General features: G+C 32.4%; 1 non-coding gene across 1 annotated transcript; it reads right to left on the bottom strand.

Moving 5' to 3' along the window:
* Positions 1-309: 309 nt before the first annotated feature.
* Positions 310-382, bottom strand: TRNAF-GAA (transfer RNA phenylalanine (anticodon GAA)). Its single transcript has one exon. It is a non-coding gene; the product is annotated as a tRNA-Phe (tRNA).
* Positions 383-12752: the final 12370 nt, after the last annotated feature.

Genomic DNA, 12752 nt, shown 5'->3' on the forward strand with positions numbered 1-12752 from the left:
ATATAACAAAATTGAAAACAAATAAAGGTGTTTTTTTAATTATTATTTATTTATTTAAATTAACACTGATAATGTAAATTCACTTTTTTAAGAAATGGAAAATTCAATTAACACTAATAACATAAATTCATCAATTTTTTAGAATGGAAAAATTCCAAATGTGGCCGTTCATTCTATGCCCATGAAACTTTATATTGTCTGTAAGCGGTGAGCGAAGTGTTATAGTTTGTGTATATATAACAAAATTGAAAACAAATAAAAAGCATAAATTAGAACTATAACATAACTTAAAACCTTATGTTCTCCACATGCGGTGAGCGTGGATCGAACACGCGACCTTCAGATCTTCAGTCTGACGCTCTCCCAACTGAGCTATCCCCGCATCTGAATGTGTCCATTGAGCTATCCCAACATGTGAATATGTCCACGCTCGGTGATGTTATGCATGTTGATGTATGACTTCTAATTTAATAAAAAAGTAAATTTATGTTGGAAAGTGAGCGTATAAACTTCTGTCTGACGGCTAGAAGTTCATAATCTCTGGTATGTAGTGAGCGTGGATGGAACACGTGACCCTCAAATCTTCAGTGTGAAAGTCACTCTCCCAACGGAGCTAACCCCCGCACACAGACATTTTATGCTTGGTCGAACACAGGACCTCAAATTCTTCAGTCTTGTGTTCTCCCAACTCCCCGCATGTGGATATACACAAATATATTACATTTAATTTAGTGGTGTCTTCTTAGTGATTGTCGAACATTTGATGGATTAAATACAAGGAATATACCAAGTAGCGCAGGAAACACTCAGCAGAAATTAACTTTTTTTTTTTTTAAATTCAGTGGAAGTGATTAGAAACGATGTATTCCAGGAATTGAACTCGGGACCTGTGCACCCAAAGCAAGAATCATACGACTGCACTAAATACTCTTGTGAAGTAGAGCCTAGCTACAAATCATCTCAACAGCGGTGTACATGGCTGTGAACATAATGACATAAATACTTCAAAGACCGTGGCTTAAAACACTTGGAATACATGCAATGATTTGACGATTATTTAAATTCTTTTTATGGGTTTTTTCTAACTCATTTAGGTATTTTAGAGGAATTCTACAAGCAAGTTGTTCTTGTAACACAAGATAAGTACATAAACAATTTTTTGGGATATACAAAATTTCTTTCCTTACATTTCACTTAAGCAATTTTTAAATAACATATAAAACTTTTCAAGATTTAAATTTTGCTCTTAATTCAAATAGTGGGAAAATTATCTCTCTATTTTTTAAATAAAAAATCTATGATGTATATATATTCAAATTTCAATAAATACAAATTTTAGTATATATCTTAGTTAACAATTGCAATGAGAAACGTAAATTTCTCATTGTCAATTATCATTTTTTCATCCAACTTACATGCTTTCCCGATAATAATGATAAATAAGCTATGGATAAGGATCAATGTGATAGCCTACTACGAGTTAATAAATTTAGTATTTCCTATTTTGCTCTTGGATTCTCTAATTTGTTACCCATCATATTTTTATATTCTTATTATGATTTGTTAGTTTCACATTTAAATATTAGAAATTAAAAATATCCCTTATTAATATTCATCTTTCTATTTATTTTATTACAATGGTTGCAATTAGTTTTGTTTGTGCTTGTTGGCAAATATATGCATTCATTCATACAAATCTTTATTTTGATTTCTACTAGATAAATATGCCATACTCTACAATTAATTCAAAATACATTTTAGTTCCAATTCATTTTTTGAAATTCCCTTTCATTTTGGAGTAGGAAGGTGAAGATTGTGTCAATATAACTTTTTTGAAAATAAAATGATCCAATTAATTATAGTTATACATTTTTAGAAAAGTTGTTTCAATAATTCAGTGAATGCAGAGGGAAAGTGTTCAAGATGCCATTTCATTTTGCTTCCATGTCTAAATAGTATGATGGAAACAACCTATCACATATGTAATATACTTAGTCACCTTCTTACCTTCCAATTTTAGATGTTATATTTGACCACATCATTTTTTTCCAAATGCTTTGGGCCATTTTGATATTTGGCAGTCCACTCCTGCATCTAGTCAACTGCTCTGGTTGCTATCTTCGGGAGTTTCACCACTTCTTGTGCATTCTTCTGAATAGCAATGAGAGGAGCCCTGACCTATTGTTTAAATATCATCTCATCATAAAGTCGTGCCATGGTATCCTCCATTGGTCCCAATTCATCTAACATGGTTGACTTCCATTTTGCGGTATTGGTGTTCTCTGATAATAACCACTGGTTCTCCGCTACAAGATGCTCTACCTATTACTTCGTCACAACAAGTTCTCTTCTTAGCTTGGCATTCTCATTTAGCAAATACTATGAGTTATCCTATGCCGTTATAGCGAATGCAACATTCACTACCATAATTGCCCTAAGATTTCTTCTAGTGTTGGAGGTGATCACCTTTTCTGTCACTACTGAGACTAGGTTCTGAGGATCATTAAGAAAGTACCTATGCCTTTGTTGCATAGTCCTCTTCTTTAGCTGATCAAATGTTACATTGCAAATGTCTTTAGACTCTGTCTATTTGTGGAGGTGTAATTCCCATCTCTCCAAATGGAAGATGTCCTCCTGTGAGTGGTTGTTCACCTGGAGTATTGGGCTCATCATCCATGGGTTGGATGGTGTCTTCTTCCTCATATTTCTCCTCCTCTAGTTCATGAGTCAATTGTTCTTCTTCCAGCCTCTGCACTACTTCCTCCTCCTGAGATTTCCTTTTTTGTTCCTCCTCTATTTGTCTCCTCTCTTGTTCTTCTATCGGTTTCTTTTCAAACAGCTTATCCTACTTCCTACTCTCCTCCTCTTCTTCTTCTTCCCCTTCTCTCCTCTCTGCCTATGTTTGTGTAGCTCCTATTTTTAAAGGATCTGCTTTCCATTTTCTACTGCTCTCGCCTGATGAGTACCTGATCCTTTTCCTAGGAGCTAACTTCTTTACTTGAAGCATTGTTTCCTCCTCCTCCTATTCCTGTTGTTGCAAGTCTTGAGATGGTGTATCATGTGGTGAATTAGTGTTCATGGCTCTATGTGTCTTGATTATGGTATTATAAAAATTCTTTATCTTTTCATCTTCTAGTTGGCATATTGATGAATACCTTGTATCATGCCTGATCCTTTCACAATGTTGTCTAACAATTCGCCTATGATCATATGCATGGAAATATTTAGTGGAAAGGTATAGGTGGTTCAACTCTTCAGTTTCAACAACACATATCCCGTGAATCTTTAATTCATATAATTAGATCCTTAATGGAAATGTGGGCCAAGGGGGTTTCTTCCTCCCATGAAGGGTTCCTGACAGTCCCTTGTCCAACTAATTTTCCACCTCCTGCAATGGCCACCTTGTTTGTCACATATTGCGACATAACATGAGGGGTTGTTTGACATCTAAAGCATCTGATGTAAGTTCCCTCGGGAGCTACAAACTAGTCCAAAATATATTAACAAGACTCCTTCACTTGATCTGTCATGCATGGTGGATCGGTCTTGAATATTAGGCAAAATATGGCTGCAAAAGAAGTGTTCATCCAATCTATTGTGTGCACCTCTGAAGCTTCCTTTAGATAACACCCTCCAGTGGACATAAACTGGGAACTTATCTTTAGGAGTCTAACTCCAATATAGCTTTGAGAATGCATATTGTGCATAGATACTGCCCAAGAGATATGCAGACAGGTAAAATTTTGGAGCTTGATTTTCTTGCAAAGATGCTTTGACCCTCCCCACCTGTCGTTGCAACTCAAATGATAATATATCCGCCCAATTAAAATCTTTTCCATGGTTCACCACCAAATTGAGGATATACATCCAGGTCTCTTGGAATACCTCAATGTTCTTGTGCCCAAACATCTGACAATACATAACTATCAAATACTAATATATGTCTCTCAAGATCTTTGTCGAATAAACTGTTGTTGGGTGATGGTAGAACTTGGCAGGTTCTCGACGCCATTACTTGATAACATCGGTTGTTTCAAGGCTAGCCCATCTTGTGTAAAATGCATCGTTTGCATATTCATTCATCCTGAGCATCTTATAATACGTTTGCATATCCTCACCATAATATGTGGTGAAGTGTCCGCCACTTTCACTGCGTAGCACAAGGTGTGAGTCATCCATATGTGTAATTATCCATTCTATAGTTTTAACACATGGCATGGCCAGATATTTGCATGCGATCCTATGTATCCTTGACTTCTTAATGTTTATATATGCATGCACATCTTATAAGTCCTCATGGAATGTCTCCTGCATAAACGTGTTGTGGATATTGCTCCAAGTAACCTCTGTCATCTTGTTAATAAAACACTGAGTGTCCGCATATATAAGAACATTGGACTTTGTAAATTCAAGCAACTCACCAACGCTTTCTCCTAAAATTTATTTAGAGGCTACTTTGTGTGGCAACACATCTCCAACAGATGACGACACAGAGGTAACACTTGTAGCACATGCACCTATTTGTGGAATCACACTCATAATGACAAGATCAACTTAAAAGAACTAGCTATGCAAAAATATTTGTAAATCGTGTTTAAAGAGTCACTAAGAAGGATAGAGCATAAGAAACTATGAAGTACAGTAAAAAATAACTTGCATACAAGAAAAAATACACATGCGAACTAGGAGGGCGCACTCTCAAAGCACGAAGAGACATGCATGGTCATTCGAGGCTTCTTAGTGCACTAATGCACTCAAGAAAGAGGAAAAATTCAGCTAGGGCACATTGTAGCATCGTAAAGTGTCGAAGGAATGAGAAAAGATGGCTTCAGGTCTTTCCTATGCTCCCATGCACCTTGGGAGACAAAGAGGGCACATTGTCACTCTTTGAACTGACGAAGGATGAGGAAAAGGGAGCTTTGGTTCTTCAAAGTGCACCTATGCACTCAAGACAAAGGAGGGTGCACTATCGCATGTTAAAGGGTTGAATGATGAGGCTTCATACCTTCGTGATGCCCCCACGTGCCGTAAGGAAAAGAGGGCGCACTATATGACTCTGAAGGGCTGAAGGGAATTGATTTGGGACTTCGTGATGCATCCATGTAGCTAGGAAGAAAAATGGGTTGAACAGGGTGCAATTTTCAAGATTGAAGGAACTTCCAGCTCAGGGAGTGTGCTTTGCCCGAAAAGAGCCTAGAAACAAGTATAGGAAGTAGAATTTGATGCTAAGATAGGATAAGAATGATCTGCAAGGCTATATAAGTTGTTGTCGCATGCATGGAGGAAGATGAAGAGTTTTAGGAATGTGAAAGGTTTCTTGCATGCGACAATAAATGGATACTTGCAAGATGAAGATCCAGTGAAAATGTTAACAAACAAATTGAAAAACAATAAATCAACAACAAACAAAGCAAGGTTTGACAATGAAATGTTAAAAAGCAGTACAGATTTGAGCATGGAAACTTACTTGTTGCACTAGTTGATGAAGGAATTGATGATTTCCAGTTGTGTGCTCATATGAAATGATGATGAAGGAATGATTAGCTGAGTTTATTTAAAGAGATCAACATGCAAAAATAACTCATGCATGAGTGCCACTTGTTGTCAAATGAAAGGATCAGTTAAGAAGGATTTAAGGTGATTCCTATTTTCTAGGAGTGCACCCTCATGCAACAAGTTGGATCATGCATGCAACTAGATAGGGTGCAAGTCTTTGTCACAAAGGAGTGCACCCATGTAGGGCGCACTTGCTTAGCCTGAAGGAGTGTACCCTAGTAGGGTGCACTTTCAAAGCACGAAGAGAGTGCGCTCACCTCAAGTGCAAGCCTTTGTCAACTCAAAGTGCACTTTTTCTTTTGTGAGAGATTTTATTGCTTTTTGCTTGCTTTGTTTTGCTTTTGTGTGCTTTTTTTGAGTGCGTGCATGGCTAGAAGGCTTGTTTCTAAGTCAAGAAAGACTGTGAGTCCACCTACCCACAACTTCCTAACTCAAACACTTATAATGGTTAAGTGACGATGCTTGAGACACATTGACTTAGGAGGATGCAACACTAGGAGAAAAAAATCAAATAAAAAATCAAACCACATGATGACACATGGGGGCTTGAAACGATAGTTAGCGTAGGCTCCAAAATCAACATAGGCAAAAATTTTGGAGGGTTGTTGTCGCAGCGACAACAGGTTGTAAAAATGATATACATATGTATATTATTTCCCATGAATATAAAGTTATTTTTCACTTGGGGAAAAAAATTAAGGGCCTAAAAGATGGTTGAAGTAGGTATTAGGGGTAAATTACTAGATTTTCTCTTCAAGAAGACAATACTAACTATAATATCTCGATTAGTATCTTTATCAACTTAGTATTTAAGGGAAAATCTCTTAATCATTTCACCATTTCCATGTGCCTTTTAAGTCATCTCTTAATCTATTTTTATGATAATTTAACCATATGAAACCCTCATACTAAACCAAAGAATCACAAAAGATTATCCAATCAACTTAGTTTTTGCACTTAAACAGCCAATTCAGTATACCTCATTTCAATATTTTCATATGCCTCTTAAAATATATCTTAATCTCCTTTTTAGATAATTAAGCAATATGATATCTTCATATTAAACCAAAAAATCACTAAATTATGTCCAACCAACTTAATTTTTACTCTTAAATCTCCAAGTTAGTAGACCTATTTTACATGAAAATAATATTAATTTAATATCTTAGACAAATATTTTTAACAACATTATTATGAAAATGTCCCTTAATTATATAGACATTTCCATTTACATATTTAAAGGATATGTTAGTATGTTTTTAAACAACTTAATAACTTCACAAGGGTAATAGCCGCAATGCAACATAGTCTCTGCCTCTACCACTAATTAATTGTTTAAGGCCATGTTTCTTTCAATAGAGTCTGCATTTCACCTGCATTTCCATCTTCGCACATGCTTCCTTTGCACATGTTCCTCAAGTTCCTCCATATATTAGAGAAATTTTGAGGTCTAAAATAGGTCTCCTAAGGAATATTATAAAATAATAGTGAAAACAATAAAATAAGATTAGAATATATCATCAATTTTCACAGGGAAAAAAGAAAAACTACTTTTTCAACTCGTATTTTCAACTTATCTCCCTACGATTTTACTCAAATTTCGAGCGGGAGGCCTCATTTGATGCAGAATTGAATTCTTCACCCAAGGAATACCCATGTTGCATAATTTTGATGGACCCTTCTACATAAAAATGAGAAATACATGAAAAAATGTGATTGTAATCACATTTTTCATGTATTTCTCATTTTACATGTAGTGAAGTCTATTGAAAGTATGCAACATGGGTGATTCTTGGAGGACGAATTAAATTCTGCATCCAATGAGTTATCTTACTCAAAATTGAGTAAAACCATAGGGAGATAAGTTGAAAATACGAGTTGAAAAAGTATATATATCTATATCTATGTATATATATATATATATATATATATATATATCTTTTTACTTTTTTAGTCCAAAAATGGTGAATCATCCCCCATGGATGACATCATCATCTTGAATCCTATTGGTTCTTATAAAGTTGATTTTGGTTGTACATTTTTCCTTTGAGGATCATTTTAAACCTCATAATTTCTCTAATGCACACTTCCTCTGCACAACTTCTTCCGAACATGTTTTCTCCACATATCCACCTCCACACACGTTTCCTCTGCAAAACCACTTCCACACACACATCATTTGCACAACTTTCTTTGCACACACTTCATCACCCTGTACATGTAAAGGGCAATCCAAACCACTAGAAAATGCTCCCTCTTTCAAAAGGGTTCATTGGCCTCTAAACGCCATTTAAATACAATCGAAGAAAATTAATCCGATCATTGATGGCAATGGATTTCATGAATTGATTCATAGATAGATGTGGTTCTTATAAATTTGAATGGCCTTTCATCACCTATGATATATGTATACCATTATTCTCTGTTGATTAATCTTTGGAAAGGTAAAGAATTGAGATGCACTACTCATGCCATTTTCTCCATAAAAAGAACCATGAACAAGACATGTCGCCTCAGTTCGAGCTTTGAAAGCATTATATATATGTAGCTAATCCACTTCCTCACCTGCCTTTAAATTAAAAAATGAATTATTTATAATGTGTGTGATGGCCTTATCGAAAACGTGCTGATGAGTAAGACCCCACATAGAGAGACAGAAGAAAGAGACATTATTATCCTTGCCACAAGCATAGGATATGCATTGAGGTTTTGATCAAACTCATATTAATTTGGGATTGACCAAAAATATTTATAAAATTTCTATAATTTAACTTTGGATGTTGAATTTTAATATTTTTTTACAATATTTTAATTTATTTATTTTCAAACGGAATGGTTCTCAAATTACACATATTATTTCTTATTTTATAAATTAAAGAACCAAAGTAAAGAGGTCCCATCATAACTGAATACTCATACTAATAAAAACCAATATCTACCAATAAATATCATATATTTTTGGTGTGTAGAATTTTCTGTAGTCTGTCAACCACTCGAAATGTCTATTCTTGACGTGCATACTGCAGAAAACGTGGAGTTGGCGTCGAAGTCTCTGAGTCGATGCGAATTTGAAGACAAAATCTGGAATATTCTAATTAAGATAAATAAATTTAATGTTCCTTCTATAATATGCAAGGAACTTGTTTTTTTATTGGTCACATGGAATAACTATGAGCTTCGGATTTTGTATCGACTTTTCACTGTTATTAGTTCTAATTTGGGAAAATAAATATTAAAAAGAAAAAATACGTTTCTCAAACATGTGAATGGACAACATGAAAATTTTATTACACCTTTTACACAATATGATATCATGCTTTACAAATTGTGTTGTTATAATTTATGAATTCAGGTACAATATTCACATTATGATTAATTTTAAATATTCTTATAATAATTAATTTTAAATATTTTTACAATACTTTCTTATTACAACTATTTTGGAAAATAAATATTAAAAAGAAAAAATACATTTCTCAAACATGTAAATGAACAATATGAAGATTTTATTACAGCTTGTACATACTATAATATCATGCTTTACAAATTTTGTTGCTATAATTTATGAATTCAGTTACAACATTCACATTATGATTAATTTTAAATATTCTGACAATAATTTCTTATTGCGATGAAATTAAAGATATTCAATCTTCTTATGAATTTCGGTGATATTTTAAGGTTGCGGTAAATGAAATGCACTTTTAGGTATCAAATCATGCAATGTAATTATTTCCCATAAGTGAAGTTTTAGCTTCAAAGATTATAGTTACATAAGAAAATATCATTGTATCTTTTGTAATGGGTTATTATTATCTGGTTACGGTAAATGAAAGGTATCAAATCATGCAATGTAATTATTTCCAACAAGTGAAGTTTTCGCTTGAAAGAATATAGTTACATAAGAAAATATCATTCTATTTTTTGTAATGGGTTATTATTATCCTTGTCGCAGGCATAGAATATTGTATTGAGTTTTTGGTCAAACTCATATTAATTTGGGGTTGACCAAAAATATTTATAAAATTTCCATAATTTAATTTTGGAAGTTGAATTTTAATATTTTTTACAATATTTTTATTTATTTATTTGCAATATGATTAGATCTCAAATTAAACATGGTATTGCTCATTTTATAGATCAAAGAGTTAAAAGTACAAAAATCCCATCTAAATAGTCATAATAGTAAAAACCAATATCTACCAATAAATATAAATTATACGGTCGAAAATTCATACAAATATGAATTGTCAGCTAAAAGTTATACCACATATGCTTCATAAATCAATTATAATCACCAAAACCCCAAAATCATTGTACTTCCGCCAAGTTTTTTGACCGTCTAAATCTATTAAACAAGCACTGAGGTCATTCGTAAATATTAAATCATAGACTTGTACATGTTGTTCAAATGCTTATTATATATTTACAATATTTGAAAAAAATGTGAATCAACCGTACTCGTGTGAGAATCATTAAAATGGAACTGTCAGTGCTAATTTAATGTTGTTCCCATTTAAAAAAGGTCGAGTTATTGCCACAGGCGATTCCTAAATCCACCTCTATTGCAAAGTTAATGCCCCCTAACATGCGGGGGCAATAGCCACATATAACGTGTGTGGTTTTTTTTTCCCTCTAGTCATCACGACTTATATGTGGCTATCGCCCCTGCATGTCAGGGGCATTAACTTTGCAATAGAGGTGGATTTAGGAATCGCCATTGCCACAAGCCAGCTCACGGAAACTTCTATCATAATGAATATGCGTCAAATCTTGATTCTGGCTTGGTTTTAAGAGTGGGATAATAATTATATAAAACATATTAATTTTTGGTGAGGAATCCAACACCATTCAGTGAAGATTATGGTTTTGTATTGAGAATGGTTTCACTTTTAGCATAGTTTCAACATATTCTAATATGTTTTTGCCATTTTTTATTTGATCCAAAATTTTAGAAAAAACTGAAATACACTTTATCTTTTTTATCCCAATCCAACTTGAAATAATTTTCTGCATAGATCAAGTGGTCTAAAATTCATTTAATATCTTGAACATATTTTTATGGTAAAGTTCATGAAACTCTTATTCACAAAATTTTATATAATTTAAAATCAAATTTACTCAAAAAGAGGAAACAAGTCAAATACTACCATTAAACTTATGTGACCTCGTTCTTTTTTATAATTAACCATTTAAAAAATCTATTAAGACAAATTCCAATTTAAAATATTTAAATTTATATAAAATTTAATTATTAAATATAAGTAAAACTTAGTAACCTCTTGTAATAAATACTAATTTTTTATTATAAATTATTGACCACTATATTAAGTGTTTCTATCCCATTATGTTCAATTACAATTAATTGTATGTTTTTACTAATATATTTTCTTAAATTAAAAATTATTTTATTTAATTATAATATTTTCATAATTATTTAATTTTGTTTTTAAATGAAACCTACTTCTTCTTCTTCTTTTTAATTTTTTTAATTTTTCGTTTTTGTTATATAATATTCAACTACTATTAATTAATGTTTTCATGTGTTTCAACCAATTAAAAATTTATACTTCTATCTTTTTCTAAATAAATAAATAAAATGTTTTCTTTAACTAAAATATTCTCATAATTATTTAATTTTGCAAAATAATATGATAAGCTTTAAAAATATCTAGAATCTTTTTAAAAACAATTATAGTTATTGAAAAGGTTCATGGAAATAGATTTTTTATACTTCATGTTAGGGACTAATAAAACATTATTATGGTTGTCGGGTAGTATTAAATTCTCCACTACCACAATGTGAAATTACAAATAACAAAATATCTTAATTTATCAATCAATAAAATCTAAATAGACCGGATTCCAAAATCACAAAATATCTCAATTTACAAATCAGCCAAATATAATTAGACCATATTACAATTCTTAATAATAACTTGAATTCAATATATCTAAATACACCAAATTCCAAAATAACATAATATTTTAATTTAGAAACCAGTGAAATATAAATAGACCATATTACAAACTTTAATAATAACTTGAATTTAATATTTTTACTTTAATGTAAATATGGTCAAACACTTAGATAATTTACAATTCTATAAAGTGAAATTATACAAATTAATTTTTTTATTTTTACAATTTTTTTATTAATATTTATCTTTAATACTATTTACCCTGAATTTAAAGATGTTATTGAGACCTGCCTTGGAACTGTTGATACTGACTCAAAATGCGGCTGCATATATGCCCTATTGTAATGACAGAATATCATGTCAATCTGTTTTTTGGAGTTTTTTTTGATTCATCTGCCTCAGTTTATGAACTACATCTCATCTCAGATCGTGGCTTCATAAGCCACCCTTATGTATCTAGTGAAGACTGTTATATTACCTTAATATAATAAAATTCTGTTTTTTTTTATCTGAAAAAAACTGTTGATATGAATTATATGCGAAAATAAACACAAAACTTTTCAATAATGCGTAGTACAACATGAATTGCATACGGATAAGGCTGAAACTTGTCGTTCTGTCATTCCTGTCAGAGGATTTTATTCGAACGTAAGCATTACATATTTACGAGGATTTTATTACATATTTAAGATGTATTGTATTATCGGAAGAACATGCACTTAGAGAAAAGAAAAGGTTGTAGTTGATTGCGCAAATGGGGTATCATTGGAGTCAAGTGGGTGTGATTCAGTAAACTGATACATCATTGACATTGGAAATTCTCACGTAAATCCAGAGGCATATTTTTCTATAGTGGTTATGTTGGCCTTCTCAATAAAGCAAGAGAGGTTTTGGCACCAAGGAATTCGACACAGTTGAGCAGTATGCCATATCAAATGTCAAATAGAATAAGATTTTGGGTGACAACAATATAGACCAAAAACTCATGAGACATCACCAACATTTTCTGCAAGACCAAAAATTCACGGCTAGCCAAACTTATACTGTATTATAAATAATCCTCTAACGATTCATTAATATATACAATGTTATTCTTGTAAATGTTACTATGATTCTGGGTTGAACTAGAGTGCTTGAGATATTCTCGAGCCTGGGATATTTTGTATTATTGTTGATTGCATTTTTTTTTTTTTTTTTTTTTTCTCAAAAGGTGGAAAACCCTATCAAACTCAGTTTGTCAAACCAACAGTGAGGACAGCCATCTCTGGCTGCTAT

Source organism: Pinus tabuliformis, chromosome 6 (genome assembly GCF_031772625.1).
Source record: "Pinus tabuliformis cultivar Carrire ecotype Pingquan chromosome 6, CPIR1, whole genome shotgun sequence".
Classification (NCBI taxonomy): Eukaryota; Viridiplantae; Streptophyta; class Pinopsida; order Pinales; family Pinaceae; genus Pinus; species Pinus tabuliformis.